Source organism: Triturus cristatus, chromosome 5_1 (assembly GCF_964204655.1).
Source record: "Triturus cristatus chromosome 5_1, aTriCri1.1, whole genome shotgun sequence".
Taxonomy (NCBI): Eukaryota; Metazoa; Chordata; class Amphibia; order Caudata; family Salamandridae; genus Triturus; species Triturus cristatus.
Window position 1 is genome coordinate 306222390 of NC_140587.1, and position 12435 is coordinate 306234824.

Below are 12435 nucleotides of genomic sequence, written 5' to 3' on the forward strand. Positions count from 1 at the left end.
TCTCGTCCAGCTCCTCCTGTGACGCTGGACTCCCACCTCAAGTCTGCATTGTTACATTCACCTTGTCCCCGATGGTCTGCCATATTCCATTTTTAGTTGCCAGTGACACAGTGGAGGTGAAGAACAGTAGTTAATGGTGTTCTATCACCTCCGTTATCAGGATCCTGTTTTCCTGTGGACTGAACCGCTTCTTCCTACACTTCTTGTCCTTAACCTTCCCTGACCCCGAGGTCCCAGCCTGGTCCTCCGGGGAGCTTGTGGGGTTCTGGTTGTCCTCTGTACTTGCTCCGGCTACCTCCATTGTGATTCGCTGATTTGTGTGGCTTTTGTTTGTATGTTTTTTTCTACTTTTATGATGCATTTTCCTGCATGATGCGTGGGAATTGCAGGCCAGTGGCTGGTTTTCGCTGATTTTTGTATCGCGATTGGCGTAATCGCTACTATTTTTGCGTTTGTGTTTCAGGTTTTTGCGGTGTCACGTTGATTTTAATGCGTTCATTTGATGCATTATCTTGAGACTATCGCATGGTACTGCCGTGTTGGGAATGCCACGTTACCACAGCGGTTTTTTCCCGCAATAGACTGCGATGTGAAGAGTTGCGTTAAGCTAATTTTGCGGTAGTTATCACACGTTCTTGAGAATATGCCCCCAAGACTCTTCATCCTTTTCTGTGATAAGAGCTACTTATGTACATTAAAAATCATACCTAGATAGTAACAAATATTATCTATGTTGTAATGTAATTGCGACCACTCCAGTCAAGGTAATAATATGGTCCCCAAGTGCAAGAATACTAGTAGTGATGACTTTGCACTCACTCACTGCATCAGCAGTAATAAAAAAAGACATCATCAGTTTGGAATGCCTCAACATTGGCAACACATATATTATAAAAGCCATACATGAAATGCCCTTGACACCAAGGTAAAGTGTTTCCCAATGCAGCCTGGTTTATCATTCACATGTCAGCTTTAAATGCGTTTTGGAAATTCAGCAATGTTTCTCCAAACATCAGATTATGAGCTCTGAAAATACACATATTTTTCAAAATGTTATACATATGGTAATTAAACGAAGCAAAAGCTTCTAATTTAATTTATATGCTGGGCTGCACAAAAGGGACCTTACCTACTAATAGGATGCTCAAATTCATGCTAACATTCATTCCTATTTTACTCTGTTCTATGTCACAATTCTAGATGATAAATCCTGTGAGTTTGAAAATTAAACCTAAATCCTGGAGGGGCGTGGCTTAACCGGCGACAAAGATGGCGGCTCTCCGGTATAGCTCCTCGGGGAGACGCGAAAAGACCCCACGGCATCCTGACTTCACCGCGGTCAGAGGGCTCCTAACGATGCTGGAGTTTGCACTGAGTACGAGGACATCTCCGGTGGGCCGGTGGCACTCCTCCAACACAGCTTACCTGCATTGCGGTTTTCCTCATCTCGGACGAGGTTGCGGCCGTCAGTTCCTTTCATCCTCCGACGCGCAAGAGGTAATCACCTTCTTTCAGAATGCAGCCATCTCTCACCCTGAGAAGCTTCTCCTGGCATCCTCCTTCCTCTGCCTGCCTTTAAGGACATGGACACGTCCTGTATGCCCTCTCATGTAACGTTTTATGCACATTCATTTGTTTGATTAAAGCTGTGGAACTTACAAGCGCCATTTTGAAAGCCCCTTCTCTACATTTGCTTCTGAACAACTGACAATGCTTGGGGTCAACCACTTTCTAATTCAACGTTTTTGGCGCTCTTCTCTTGACTTTTATCCTGATTTATGCTGCAACTAAGCATGCTTCTACCAGAATCTATTGCTGGTGTTGGTTCCTCCTTTTGTTTCTTCAGGACCATTCTTATGCTATTATCCTCCCAGCTTGAGAATTACGATACCTGCGTAATATTGCGGCTCTCTTAGTGGATTTGCGACTTTTATATTCTTTTTTCTTTTATGGGGCGATTGAGGAGAGCGAGTTCCTCCTCTGGCAGTCCCACACAAGTATTCATTAAAAATTCTACGCTTTTCTCAAGATATTCAGCGATGGAGAATTAGTCAGCGATGAATGAAAGACTCACCGTGGTGGAGCGCAATGTCTCCTCGATTGAAGTCACCGAGCGTACGGTTAGTTCTTTGCAATCCCAGGTCAATTTACTTCAAAAACAGGTGGAGGACCTTGAAACTAGAAACAGGAGTAACAATCTGCGTATATATGGCCTGTAGGAGGGAACAGAGACTAGTGGCTCACTTACATTTTTTAAGTCCTTTCTCCCAAACATTTTGAATATGCCACTAGATACCTCTCTCAACATCCAGCGTGCCCACCGCCTTGGCCGTCAGCAAGTCTATTCTGTCAATTTCCAACGTCCTAGAGGTGTTATTTTATATTTTTTGGAATACACTGATCTCCTCAAAGATCTTTCAGCAGCTAGATCACTCAAACGTGTCGTCTGGTCTGATTCTACTCTACTTCTCTCAAGACTACGCTAGAAATACAGCTGACAGGCGCCATGAATTTCTCAACTTGAGACCTGAGCACAGCTCCCTTGGCGCCCGCTTTGCTCTTTTCCACCCCTGTCTATTTAAGGTCACCTACAAGAACAGAACCACAACCTATGAAGTTCCGATTAGGCTGAAAAGTTTTATCAACTCCTGTAAATTGGATGCAATGGATTTTTCGGGACCGTTGTCCTCTCAAACTGTACAACTTTTTGCCCTTTTTCAAAGTGTTTCTGTTTTTCCCTGGATCTTAATGTTTATCCTTTTCGCTCCAGAGTAATGTTGGTTAATATGATAATATTTTTTTAGATTTCAATCTTACTTGTGGCATGGTTATTTGTTATTTGTTTAACCTAACCTTTTTTTTTTTCCTTTTTCCTCACAGGTTCGTCCCTTGTTGTTCCTATTTGTAATCATTCGTATTTTGTCAGCCGGGGTCTTCCCTCGCCCTCCCTTCGATCTGCTTGGATGTCCCTTCTTCTCACGTGGTATCCCATCCCCACCCTCAAATGGATCCTTGGTATGTTTTCACCCCTTGTTCTTTTTGTTTTGTTAGTTTTTTCCCATTTTCATTCTTTTCTTTTCATTTCTTCATAGTATGTTCTTAACCATAGTATCTTCATTTCATTGTGTTTCTTGTTTGCATTTTCAGAATTCTGTGTCTGTATTTGCTGGTGTTTTCATCCATTATCCATATAACTCGATTGATGTTGTATTTATTCTCTGTTTTTTGTTGACTTATCTGTCTTACTACCTTCTTCCTCTTTCCATACCTGCACCTTCAACTCTCTGCTCTCACCTACCCCTCTTCCCTTTTTCCTTTCCATTTCCTCTTTTACTTTCCCTTTTCTTTCCTTCGCCTTCTTTTCTCTTTTACAGTCACATGTATTCTCCTTTTTGTCTTCTTGTATGTTCATTCTCACAAATCATTTTATATCTCTCTCTTTCTCATGCTTTTCTTTTCTTATACTTGACTTATCTTGCTTATAGTCGGTTCAACTTTAGATCTTCTCTATGCTACATGATACTGTATATTATTCGTTCTTTTCTATCGTTTTATTTATTTCTCTGATGTCCTTGAATCTCATATCTTGGAATGTCAGGGATTTGCACTCACCTATTAAATGACAAAGGGTGTTGACTCATCTGGCTAAATTCGGGGCAGACATAGCATGTTTACAAGAGTATCATTTAACAGCAGAAGAGTCTATCAAATTAAAGAAGGGATGGGTCGGTGAAGTATTTTACTCCCCAGGAGATGGGAAACGTAATGGGGTGTTGACGCTCTGCTGGAAATTCCTTTCTGTTAAATTAATCTCACAATGTAATGATGATGCTGGCAGATGGGTATTTACTAAATTGTTCATTGGTAATGCTCCAGTTTCTTTACTTAATTTATAGGCCCCTACTACCGGAGATTCTTCTTTTTGGACCTCTTTAGCTCAACACCTTGCGCACTACATTGCTGAGAACTTTGTCCTTGCAGGGGATTGCAATCAGGTTTTTTACCCCTTTTTGGACCGCCATTCACAAATTCCTTTTGTCCCTCACAGATCCCATAAGCTTTTTGTTCAAACTATTAAGCAATATATGCTTTTAGATGCTTGGCGGCTCTGCAACCCTACCACCAGGGACTACACTTTTTTCTCTTCTGCCCATCATACGCAAACTTACATTGACTATTTCTTTATATCTCACAATATTTCCCAATCCTTAATAGCAGCGGATATTGGTTCCATTCTAATATCTGACCATGCTCCTGTCTCCATCAGGCTGGACATTTTTCAGAAACCTACCTTCTCTCGCACATTGCATTTTAATAATGCTCTCCTCTCTGGTCCCCTATTTACCTTCTCCTTTGCTTCCTTTTTTAATGATTATTTTTTTACTGAATCAGACAGACATTATTCCCTTTCCTGTGATGTGGGATGCTTTTAAAGCAACAGCCAGAGACTTTATTCTCGGTTATGTCTCCAAACGTCGTAAGCAATCAAGAGAACTCACCAAAGTTCTCTTAGATAGGATAAAGAAATTGGAGCATTCTATTTATTCCTCAAAATTTAAAGACTGTTTGACGGAACGTATCAATGCCAAATTTCAGTTCAAGAAACAATCCACAATTGATGCGTCTACACTTCTCCTAAAGTCCAGTGCAAAATGTTATGGGGGGCAGAACAAAGCTGGTAAGGTCTTAGCCAATTACTAGAAAGTTAAACATAACAAACTTAACATTGATTCTATTATGGATGAGCAACCATCTTTGAAATTTAAAGATACTAACATTTTGGACGCATTTCTTCACTTTTATCAAAGTTATACACCTCGGAGATTCCTCCCTCAGATCAACATATTTCCCCATTTTTAGCTAATATCCAGCGATCCTCCTCCACCCAATCAGATTTCACTGTTTTAGAAACTGATATTTCCCAAAAGGAACTTCTCATTGCCTTGCAGACCCTTAAAAAAGATAAGGCACCATGACCGGACGGGTTTACTGTTGAGTTTTTTGTACATTTTCAATCCCTACACCTCCCCAAATTCCATGCTCTTTTGAATTCTTTTTTGCACACTGGTGCCTCCTCAGGTTCTTTTTCTGATGCCCTAATTTTCCTTATTCCTAAGGAAGGGAAAGATTTATAATACTGTAAAAACTATAGACCTATTTCTCTGGTTAATGTTGATTAAAATTTTTTTTCGAAGGCCTTGGCCTTGCGTCTGGAATCTCACCTGCCTGACCTGCTGGGAATGGAACAATCTGGTTTTGTTCACAGTCCTTTTATTACGGATGATACCAGTTTATTTTTTTTACATCCTTTCCAAATCCCCCCAAGTCCCACACTCCTTAGCAGCTATCGCGTTTGACTCTAAAAAAGCCTTCGACAGAATAGAATGGTCTTACTTTTTCCACATTCTCAAATGGTTTGGTTTCGGTCCCAAATCATTTCTTTACTTTCAATCTTATACTCAAATCCGAGAGCAGCAGTACGTGCGAATGGTAGAACGTCTTCCTACTTTAATTTGGGCAGAGGCTTTCGTCAAGGATGTCCACTCTCCCCTTTTCTTTTTAATTTAGACTTGGAACCCTTCTTGTCATGGATCTGTCAAAATGATGATATTCATGGCTTTTACTTCAAAGACACTCAAGTTAAACTAGCAGCATACGCTGATAATATCCTCTTATTTATGTCCCAAACCCAATCTTCTTTTCCTTGCGTTCCTTCCATGAAGTGAACACTTTCGCTGCTGTCTCCGGTTATAAATTGAATACGGATAAATGTGAAATATTGCCCCTTACTAAATATACTTTCAAGGATGATTTCACTATTTCTAATTTCACATGGAGTCCCCAACATATCAAATATTTAGGCCTCAATTTTTCATATTCCATTTCCGGCACAATCTCAAGTTGTATGACAAACTGCATACAAAAATCTCCTCTTTAACCACTAAGTGGCATCCCTTGTATCTCTCCTGGTGGGGTCGTCTTGACACCATTAAGATGATGCTTACCCCTATTATTCTTTACACAATATCCAATATCCCTGTATCAATCCCCCAAAAATGTTTTAAGAAAATTAACTCTATTCTATCCTCTTTTTTATGGAGCAACAAGAAATCCTGCATGTCTCTTTCCAAATTAATGTGTTGTAAATCAGAGGGTGGTGTTAACTTCGCACATTTCCCTCTATACCACAAATCCTTTCTGCTTCGTCAAGCTGCACAGTGCCTTTCCACGACCTCACCGGTCTCTCCTCTTTGGACACATCTTGAACTTTCTTATCTCTCTCCTTTCTCGTTCCAGGATTATCTCTCTTTCTCTCGCAAACCGCAATCCCTTTCTACTCCTAACATCAAACACACATCTACAATTCTGAAACCCACTCTGCCAGACAAACCCAACGATTGGACTTCTTTTTCTAACTCTACAATTTGGCACAACAACCTGTTATTAATACGTGGCAAACCTTTTTATTGGAAATTTTGGTGGCATTGAGGCTTAATCTGGATATACCAATTATTTGTGCAAGATGAGATTCATTTTTTTATAAAAGCTCCCCTGTTTTCCGGCTCCCATGCTCTTCATACGTTTACTTCCCCCATACCATTCCACTCTACATTTCCTTCCATGCCATGTTGCATCTGTTTTATTTTTTTAGAATGTTATATATTTTTTTGAGGGCCAATCTGCTGCAATTTTCTGATGAGCTGTTCCGTTTAGAAAATGTTCTTTCATGCACATTTTTTTCCTTCTAATTTACTGTTCCAAGATGGGCATCTACCATCATGGAACAGTAAATACAAAAAATGCTGGCTGTATAATGATACATGCGCACAAACGCATCAAGACACATGTGAGCTCACTCATCATGATGCACATGTGTCAGGTTGCGCATATCAAGAAGCACATAGGAAGCCCATTCCAAGATGGCCGTCAATGCATGCGGATGCGTCTTGACACATGAGTTTGCATGTTGGTGCAGCACAAGATGGGAGTGGAAATGTTTTCTTGTTCAACCCCGCCGTTTGCAGCTTTTGACATGACATCCCCCCAGCACAGCCTCCAGGGTCATGCAATGCTTTCCCAGACCTTGCAGTTTTATCAACCACCCCACCCCCCTGTTTTGTTTTTTTATCGTTATTTATTTATTTATTATTACATTTTCTATCATTTGCAATTTACTGCTGGGCCATTCCTTCCTCAAAATTCGTCTTCAGGCACATTTTATTATTTTAAATGTACCATTCGAAGATAGGCATGTGCAATGTCTGATGGGTAAAATTAAAAAAGCAAACAAAATGCATCATGATGCATGCACAAATCATAACGCATGTACAAACTTGTGTTAAGAGGCAGGCGTGCACACTCATCATGGTGCATGATTCCTATCATGCAATGGGTTTCCCTTATTAGGAAATTTATGCGAACATTTCCTGGTTTGCATGTGTCTTGACACATGCAAATGTCAGAGTAAACAAGAATTGGCAAAGACAAAAGCTAACAAAACCAATGAGCTTTCAAGGGTTATTTAAAGAAGGACCATTGGTTCACCATAGCAAACATAACATTGCCAGACAAATCAACACTCCTGCGGAATATTGTGCAAAAAACATCCTCTTACCCTATATGGCAAATGTATCAATTTATTAAAACATATTTTCAAAAATATAAACATGCATACAGGAACATATTACATAGCACAAAACATAAGCAGAAGAATGAAAAAAGACATAATCATCAGTCCCTAAGAGTATTTCCCACCTAACCAATTTTTCACTGTACACTTATGAATCAATATTTCATGTACACTTTGTCCAGTGCAAGACAGGTGGGGGAATCTAAAAAAATGTCAATGCATATCGGTTTTTAAAATATTCACTCCACAATCTTCAGAACTTGAAATATACAATATCTGACATCAATCAATTTGATACACATAACTTTGCAACATTAAAAACATATTGTGCACAACAACAAAAATAGCACCATTATCATCTGCATAAAAAGACGTGTCAAAATATTTTTCCATTTTTTTCATGCTTAATTTAACAAAGATTCTTCCACCACATAAAAACATGGTTTTCTTATTTTAAAATAAATGTTTGCATAAAATACCGTGGGAAAAGCAATCTACTCCAAACTCACTTGCTCCTTCTTCTAATTTCAAAGTTAGTTACTACATTTAAATAGGCATTACATTTAACATTTATGGTCTATTAACCTACTGAAAACGTCTATTGATTGCACATAATTAAATCTATAATTTTAGTATTTAATATAATTATTGCATTAATCACCTGCATTAGGTGCAACTTCTGTTTAAAGGTCTTAAATGTACATTGATTTAGTCATTAAAATATTCAAAGCCTGTATAAATTCAGCTGGAGGGCATTTAAGCACATCAATAAAAGATTGAACAACACTTCAACACTCTTATATACTAAATATCAAATAATATGTAAATATCAACTTGGTCAAATTCAAGTGTAAATGCAAACACGCTTCTTCAATACATCTCCCTTTCTTGTACAAGAAATTGAGATATTGTATTGGTGGTATGTATATTGATTGCTATTGTTCCTTTATTTACATGTAAGTGTTTCTTTAATGACAATGTATTCTTTTGAATGGGAGGAATGCCTGTATTATATTGCCCTGGTTTCCACTTTTGTCCAGTGGGGATTCCGACCTGGATTCCTGACTGGACAGTGGTGCCTCCAGTTACTTTTGCCTGCTCTTGATGGGCTTGTGTAATGTCCTGTTAAACATATTTCACTATGTTCTATCACTTTGTGTTTTATATAATCCTTGCCTTGCATCTTCTCCTTACCCTCCTGGTCACCCTTGTGTGTCTGAGCGCATGGCAAATGTCATGCACTGCTTTAGAATGTTGCAGTTAAGTGGCATTCTGTGAGGAACAGCTAATAAAGAAGCGTGTTACCTACCTAATTATAGTCATATACAGGCACATGCATCAACCTTTTAAAAATTAGCAAAATTTGCAAATCGCAAAAACAGGCCATTTGCGATCTCAAAGTACCCGCCAGCAATACATGAACGAAAATACTGCGAAAACACAAGTTTTCGCTAAAATAAGGAATCGCAATTAATTCGCAGAGTAGGATAGAGATTCTGTAATTGCGTCTCACAAATAGTTAATCGCAAATAAAGAATCACATCTATGCATGAAAAAACACAAATTGCGATTTTCAAGAAAATCGCAATTTAGCAAGTGCAATATAAGAAAGAACACAACCAGGTGGTAATCATGAGTGCAAACTACATACAGCTGAAATCCAACAGAAACTTACTTAAACACACCTGAACATTTCACAATGGCAGCGCCTTACCTGATGGCGAGGAGAATGAGGCTCCAGGCAGCAGCACACAGAAGGAGGAGAATACAGGAGTGCATCTTCAGAGTCAGCATTACATTGCTAGGACAAACTGAAGAGGAGATATACGTCAAGTATAGTCTCAATGCTGCAATGATCATTGATTTAATAACTGAACTGGATCTAATTTTGCAGCGTCAGACACGTAGGACCAATGCAATACCCACACATGTGCAGGTCCTATGCTGCCTGCACCTACTGGCGTCAGGCAGTTTTCAGGGGGTTATAGCAGTAGCTGGAGGTGTGTATCAAAGGGCACTTTCACGTATCTTTAAAGCATTCCTTTATGCCATGATGACCCGGATCAACTCCCACATCAGCTTCCCCACAACCGCACATGACCTGACCAAGACCAAACAGGAATTTTATCAGATAGCCCGCTTCCCACAAGTCTTAGGTTGCATTGATTGCACCCATATAGCAATATGTCCCCCTGCAGGTAATGAATACATATATAGGAATAGGAAATGTTATAATTCCCTAAACATACAGGTAGTATGCAATGCAAAAAACATAATAACTGACATAGTGGCTCAATACCCAGGAAGCGCCCATGATTCCTACATATTCCGCCAGAGCGGCATAAACACTCGTCTGTCCAGGGGTGAATTTGGCGAGGGACAGCTGCTTGATAAACATGTGCTATTAATTCTACTCAACATTGCACGTATGCCAATGCACTACCACCACTGACCCTTTGCTTACTTCCATGTAGGTGACAGCGCATACGCCTTGTGGAATTACATCATGACGCCGTACCTAAATCCTACAACCCCCAATGAGCAGAAGTACAATGCTGCGCATATCTCCACCAGGAACAAAATTGCGCGCACGTTTGGGCTTTTGAAGAGTCGCTTCAGATGCCTACACAAAACAGGTGGAGCATTAAAATACATACCAGAACAATGCTGCAGGATAGTGGCTGCATGTGCCATATTACTCAACATTGCCACAAGGAAAGGCATTCCTATAGAGGTGTCTGACAGCGAGTCAGAGGACGACGACAAGCAAGGGCCACACCGACGTGCAGCACATGGGGCAAGCGCAGCTGAAGGGCGCAGGAGACGCACGGAAATCACACAAAACTTTTTCTGAGGTGAGTAATGATGAGACAGCACACGGCTATTGTTATCCAACTTTCTTTATATCAAATTATAGGTACTTTAGTGTTGATGCACACATACCATGTGCCCAGTGGCACAGGAATAGCATTAATAAACAGACATAAATGTTAATGATATCATGAATAAAAAGTCAGTCACAACAGTTGTCCCCGTCAATGGTTACCTCACCATGACGCAATGTCTGTGGCCATGCCATTCTATTTCTTCCTCCCATGCAGAGCCAGAGGCCTTTCGTATGGTGCATCTTCTTCCCTCATGTTGGTAGTGGAGGGTGTACTGCTGCGTGTGTTGCGCCTACTTGCAGTGGTGACGGGCATAGATAGGCTGCTGAGGCTTGAGGCCTCCTCACTTCCCTCTTCCAGTGTGGCAAGATTAGACCCAACTGTGGCAGCCTGCATTAGTTCCACTGCAGTTGTCACCTGGCCCAGTGCCTTTGCCACATCCCCACTCCAATGGGACAGCTCAGTCTGCATTGTCACAGACCTACGTGCCAGCAGTGCAGTTGTGGTGGCCAGCCTATTATTCGATTTGGCATACACATACATGCGCTGCATCAGCTGGCGATGGTGTCTTTTCTGTGACACATGTCCCTCCCTCATCACCCTGGTCAGTTCCCACACACAATCTGTCAGGGCTGCAATGTTGCCAGACATCTTTGCTATTTGAGCCTGCACTAAGCGCATGTTTTTCGCCTGCGGGCACTGCACCCAAGGCATCTGGCCCTCCAGACCACCGCAGACATCAGTTGGTAGTTCCTCCTGCCATCTATTTTGTGACCTGGTTCCTCGCCGCCGGATCGGACTGTGCTGCTCCGGGGCTGTGCTTGGGGAGTCAGCGTGGGTGTTACTTGAGCTCGGCTGGACACTGTTGTTGCATGTGCCTCATCCTCTGTTTCCATTGCCACAAGTGGTGAGACTGTTGCCCTGCGTGTTGTAGGGGCTTGTGATGATTGTTCTGGTACCACAGGTGTGTCCGTCTCATCTACAGCGGTATCTTCCACTGTCTCCATGCAGTCACTGTCGTCTGCCTCTTCATGTACTACATCTGTGATGTTAAACAGTGCAAATCTCCATTAGTTTCTGTCTGTTATGTAATGTCACATGAATCATTATTTTCCTGCAATTAAATAGGTTGCTATTACACTATATCTGACTTTTTAAATTTATATTTGTGTGTTTGCCAAAGTACCTGCCTGACCTGCCTGCATCTCCCTTAATGAACTTTGACGTGATTGTAAGATGTGGACTGGATTTGCATTATGGACACTTGTGCTGCACTGAGAAGATGTGATACCTAACATATGTATACCGATGGTCACTTGCATGCATCTTACCTTCAGATGTGTTGGCCGCTCCGGAGGTGTCCAGCTGCGTCACCCCAACAACTGCTTCAGGCTGGAGGGTTAACTCCACCATGTCCTCCATGGGTGTGTTCCCGGTCTGTGTCGATGTTCCCCCTCCTGTCTTCCTGGCTTCCTTCAACCTCTCGGCGATGCGTTCTTCAGCACGGATGTGCAGGTCGTACCATCTTTTTTTTAAATCGTCAATGGTGCGGTGTGTAACTCCAACAGCATAAACTTTACGTTGAATCCGGATCCATATTTTCAGTTTTTCCTGCTCAGGAACTTTCAAAGACAATTTCCCAAACAGCTTATCATGGCTGTTTGCCACATCCTCTATCAGTGTCTCTGTTTCCTTTTCTGAAAACTTCATTTTCCTTTTCCTGCCTTTTTGGCTGTCTCCTGCTGGAGTTGCATCCATTTTGGGCAAGGGACAGGTCTTAATCCAAGTTTTTTTTGTAATCCTGTTCAGCTCCTGCAGTCAGCTCCCTCCTCTCCCTATGACTGTGGATTGAATGGTGCATGGGCTGCTGACTTCCTGGTTGTGATGTCATCAATGGGCATCAACTGTGCGACCTCGCTA